The sequence below is a fragment of the Carassius gibelio genome, chromosome A8 (assembly GCF_023724105.1).
Source record: "Carassius gibelio isolate Cgi1373 ecotype wild population from Czech Republic chromosome A8, carGib1.2-hapl.c, whole genome shotgun sequence".
Taxonomy (NCBI): domain Eukaryota; kingdom Metazoa; phylum Chordata; class Actinopteri; order Cypriniformes; family Cyprinidae; genus Carassius; species Carassius gibelio.
Genome location: NC_068378.1, coordinates 28,642,629 through 28,648,378, shown reverse-complemented (window position 1 = coordinate 28,648,378; position 5,750 = coordinate 28,642,629). Strand labels below are relative to the sequence as shown.

Genomic DNA, 5,750 nt, shown 5'->3' with positions numbered 1-5,750 from the left:
ACTAACATATAATAATACATTTTTTTAAATATTTTCACTGTTGTTGGAATTATTATAATTTACTGTCATCATTATTGACATGTAGTAGTAGTAATAATAATAATAATAATAATAATAATAATAATAACAACATTTGAGTAGAATCTGTTTTTGTTGTTGTCGGTTAATTCTTTTGGGAACTTGTGATGAATTCACTTTCTGGTTTGACCGACAGATCAACATCACGACCGTGCAGCTCTACAGCAAACATGCCTGTTCAAAGCAGACAGACAACAGAGGCTTCAAGTCATAAAGAAAAAAAAAAGCTGTTCATTTCTTCAGGTCAAACTTTTAATGAGGAAAAACAGCTGAGTGCACCTCTAAAAAAAAGACGAACAAAATACGATCTAGAGTACAATAAAACTGAATGGTCCTTAAGAACAATTAGATTTTTTTCCTCTTATACGACATTGCTGTTAGCAGTACTAAATCAAAATATATCATTAGAAATATATATATATATATAGTCAAGGATTTCAGTTTCCCTTAAATTAAAATATGATAAAACCAATTATAAACCCAAACCCAATTATAAACACTGCCTTTGGCAGCACTTCTAAGATGGACTGAGATCTTTTTTTTTCATCTCTTCCTATAACTTCATCTTTCTGCCTCCCTTCACAGAGCACAACACTTCCTTCTGCCTCTCGTCAGAGCTGTAAAATGGGCTAACGTTGCGTCACTGATCGAGAAAAACATAACACGAGCTGCCGTGCATCAGTCTCGCTGATGGCTGATGCGTTTTCCACACCAACAGCCCGGATTTCGCCTTGGGATAATATATCTTGTCACTTAGTCAGGGTGTAAGATTATAGCCCATCAAACAGTGCATCCTCAACTCTAGCTGAGCTGACTCGCGGCAGAAAACGGGCCTCCCAGCCACTGTCCATTAAAGACATCTATACTAGCTGACACCTCCCCACCATAATGACACTATACCACAATCCCATGCATCTTTGCAGCCGTTTCTCTCCCGAGTCTTCTGAATGATGAATTTGACAAACATGAGAAAAAGCCAACTACTTTACTTCTTTTGAGTTTCATTATTTTCAACTCTGGGTGAATTATTAGACGCTAAGAGCAAAAAAAGGACAGTTCTACCAGAAATGAAAGTTTGTGATTATTTACTCACCCTTGTGTTGTTCCAAAGCAGTATGCTTCCTTTAGTGAAAACATTATTTTATTATTATAAAAAAAAATCTATATATATATATATATATATATATATATATATATATATATATATATATATATATATACATACACACACACACACACACACACACACACACACACATATGTGTGTGTGTGTGTGTGTGTGTGTGTGTGTGTGTGTGTGTGTGTGTGTGTGTGTGTGTGTGTGTGTGTGTGTGTATATATATATATATATATTAGGGGTGTAACGGTTCACAAAATTCACGGTTCGGTTCGATACGATACACTGATGTCACGGTTCGGTTCGGTTCGGTTCGATACGTTTTAGATACAGCAAAATGTAAAAACATCTCAACTTTTCAGAATGCCGCAAGCGCACCGCGGGTCATGTGACAAGAACCAACCAATCAGCTTCATCCTTTCCCGTAACAACGTTGAGAGCTCAGCCAAGATGAAGGATCAGCTGATCATAGTTGTATATGGATTGCAATTTTGAAATAAATTTAGTAGCAGAGCTACTGCAAGCGATTTTTAGAGCTGCAAATCCATTTATCCTTCGCTGAAATTTCCAGCAGGGGTTCAGATAAAAAATCGGCAGCTGGCAGCAGGAAGTGGCTGCCATTGACAGCCGGAAGGCAGTAACTGGCAGCCGGATGGTAGGCGGGACCTGCCGATCGGTGGGAGCCAATCAGTATCGACCAACGTGGGCGCAACCAATCAGATATAACTGCACCCAAACGCTTCAGTAATGGTTGCGATTGATCAAACGGTAAGTTCAGAAATTGGTCATCGGAGTAATTAATGTTTTTTTGCGTTGTAAGTTTGATTTTAATTGTTATCTTGGTGAACGACTTGGTAGACTTGGTGCCTACTTTGGTTTAATTGTTCAATAAAATCTAATTAGTGGTAGCAACGTTGTTTGTGTACCTTGTTTGGGGCCTACCGTTTGACGTACCATTAAATTTGAACGTTTGTTAGCGTGTTAACAGTCTATTGAATAATATAAAAGAATGTTGTTTGACTGGAATGATAGAAGATAAATGTGCAACACTAACCATATATTTTTGCATGTTAAGTCTTTCAGGAGATTGTGTGATATACATTAACTTAAGAGTTCTTAAAAGAAGAATCCCTTTTTTTTTCACTATTGAGGTGTGTTTTCTCTAATACTATGCATGTGCAGAACTGTTCGGTGTACCAGTTGAAGTTGTAAGCATGTGAATGCACAACAATTTTTTTTTTTTTTTTTTTTTTTTACTATAATTTTTACATTGAAGTAGCTTTTGTAAACATGCATTTAGAAAAGAAAAAAAAAACATTACTGATGTGTATCTTGAGACAAAACCATGGCATTGACACCTTTTTTTTTTTGTAATACCCAATAGTTGCCAGATGCTGTCCTGTTGGAAATTCTTCTTTACGTGATCCTGGAGGAGGGGTGATGCTACATTACTAAGTCCGTCTTTGGTTTGTTCCAAATTCAGAAGTCTGCTGTACTGTATACAGACTCCTTTCGAAAGAGGGCACAATCCAGCTGGCTTGACTGAGTATTTTCTTTTACGTATTTGATTAGAGGTTTAAAAAGGTGCCATAACATTACATTTCTCAGTTGCCATGTCTGAATGTTTATCTTTGTAATAATGCTGTTTTCATACTCCTCATCTCAATATACAGGTGGAACAAAATGGAGAACAAGTCTAAGCCATGTCAGGAATTCAACAAAATGTACACCCTGCAGACACTGCGACGAGGTTTACATCAACTGCTTACCAGGTGTGCAAATTATGCATGAAAATGTAATCACTGCTCTGTACATGATGACAAGATGCAATGGGAATAATCATTAATATGGCTGTGCATGCATGTCTACTGTTAATAAAGCAATTTAGGTATTAATGTCACCATTTTCTTATGAATAATAAAATGCAGCAGCTAGAGTTCTTCCTAGAATCAGGAAGTATGACCGGATTAGCCCAGTTCTGTAAACACTGCACTGGCTCCCTATCAAACATCGTATAGATATTAACATCTTCAATTATATTAATCTGTTTCTTTTTTATTCGGAGGTCACTGCAGTCACGCGGATCGAGTACGTATCCAGACCAGATGGTGGATCGCACCTAGAAAGGACCTCTACAGCCCTGAAAGACAGCGGAGACCAGGACAACTAGAGCCCCAGATACAGATCCCCTGTAAAGACCTTGTTTTTACTCCATTTTGTCACCGGTGGAGTTTTGGTTCCTTGTCGCCTCTGGCTTGCTTTGTTGTGGTCACTTCATTTACAGCGATCTCATTGACATGATTGCAAATGATTCCACAGATACTATTTAAACTGAACCGAGCTGAAGGATGACTTCACTGAATTCAATGATAAACTGCCTTTTAAATTGACTACAAACTGAGTTTACTAATGTCCTTCTGCATTATTGACTGACACACTATTTTCCTATTTAATACTGTAAAGTTGCTTTGATTTGATCTGTATTATTAAAAGCACTATATAAATAAACAATGCTTGACTTGACCATGTTGCAAGAGGAAAATTAGGAGAGATGCACATCCACCCTGGGTTGTACAGTGATTGGTGCAAGATGCTGGAGAAGTAACTCCATCAGAACTCCTCAGTTCTGATCTAAGAGTCTTGAAAATCCCTCCGGATTGTTGTTAGTGATTCTGATTGATATTTTAGTCTGCTTGCTTACTGGATATATTTTATACTGTTTACATTGTAAAGCACTGACTTTGACAACTTACTATCCCAGTTACAAATTTAAAAGCTACTTTATACTAGATATATATATATATATATATATATATATATATAGTTGTTTCTTGAAATACTACAAATATAACCGCGAATTATGATTTTAAATAAAGGTCTCTGAGACTTCTCTCTTTTCAGTCATTTGTGTATATAGCCTATAATAAATATACAACATACACCCAGTAAGTGCCACTCTCGTATATAAATAAATATAAATACAAATTGTTTTATTTCACACAAACAATGATACATGCATGCATAAACATTCAGCTGGAAATTAACGTTTAGCAAAATGATCTTATGTCTTTGTTTATATTTGATCAATATTTTAAATCAAATAATATACAATACTGACCTTTATACTTATTTTAAAAAGTATTAAACATAATCATAAGCGTATATAATTATTTATTTGTCTTGTTGCCGCCGGCAGCCTCCTCCAATTTCCGGGTATTAGCGACAGCTGCCATCCGGTTTTATTGGCAGCCACTTCCTGCTGCCAGTGACAGCCACTTCCTGCTGACAGCTGCCGATTTTTCGCTGAACCCCCTCTCGAAATTTCCGCGTCTCATGGAGAGAGCACGTCATTGTTGCTTAGCAAAGACAGACGCCTCATGAGCGCTTCTGCCCGAGCGCTTTGGAAAGGAAACCACTCTCTTGCCATCACCATTATAGCTTAAAGGGAATCCAAAGTGCACCCAAACACCAGACCTGTTGGTTATTGGGGGATCTTCTCATTTCTAGTCTGTTAAACGCATTGGCTATTTTGCAACGAGCCTTCAGCGCGTACTGAGTGAGCGAGCGCCTGCTGAGTAGCCTAACATAAACATATAAGATGGTGTTTTTTTCTTCTTCGGGAGTGTCAGGGGCGTTGCCTGTTACGTTGTTTGGGTTATTGGGCTACCTTGTTGAACGCATATCATTATATTTCTCTCTCTCTCTTTTTTTTTTTTTTTTCAAATATAATTAAATACTCCAACGAACCGTTCGGTATACATAATGCGTACCGCGTACCGAACCGAAAGCGTCGTACCGAACGGTTCAATACGAATACGCGTATCGTTACACCCCTAATATATATATATATATATATATATATATACTAAAGATCATAGACTAAAGATTGTCTGATGATGAAAAAGCACAAACCCTTATCAATAACAGGGTCAGACAATCATAGCACAAACTGTGAGATCTTAAACATGATGAGAACAGAACAGTCCTGAGGTACCATAAATTGTAGTACCATAAATTTAGACAGAATTTCCTCAGATGCGGCATAAACCAAAGAAAACTGGCTTGCAGGGCTACTCGGTAATCTCATTCAAAACTGTGTCAAAGATATCAAGACAAGGTCATTCAATCACCACCTGCTGACAAGCTGAAAATACGCTTTCTAGCAGCAGCACGGCTTTTATGAGGCATTCGCTAGCTCAAATATACTATAAAATTTCATATAACGGTGTAGGTTTGGAAAAGTACCACTCATAACTTTTCAGCAATATAAGGTAATATTTGGCACTGTGGTGTTGCATTTAAACATCCAACCTTCTACTTATGCAGAAAACCGATACAGGTCCTATTACAATTAGTTGACATGTAGTAGGTTGGGTACATTGTGTAATAATTTCAAAATAAATTGCTCTATTTTGGGGCATGCTTTAAAATCTGTACAAATAATTATAAGGTCAGGAAATGTATTCAATTTTCTAGGCTAATTTCCATGCTAATATAATTTGCTCTGTGTCCACATGGGATTTATCCAGTTTTGAAATGAATCTGCTGTTATTAC

At 37.1% G+C, this 5,750-nt stretch overlaps 1 long non-coding RNA gene across 2 annotated transcripts; it reads left to right on the top strand.

The window, feature by feature from the left end:
• The first annotated feature begins 1,765 nt into the window (after positions 1-1,765).
• LOC128019139 (uncharacterized) lies at positions 1,766-4,517 on the top strand. 2 transcript variants are annotated; one of them, XR_008185084.1, is made up of 5 exons: positions 1,766-1,963; positions 2,580-2,741; positions 2,869-2,967; positions 3,261-3,386; positions 4,392-4,517. It is a non-coding gene; the product is annotated as an uncharacterized LOC128019139 (long non-coding RNA). The 2 variants fall into 2 exon arrangements; XR_008185083.1 differs by lacking the exon at positions 4,392-4,517 and having other exon boundaries at positions 3,261-4,140.
• Positions 4,518-5,750: the final 1,233 nt, after the last annotated feature.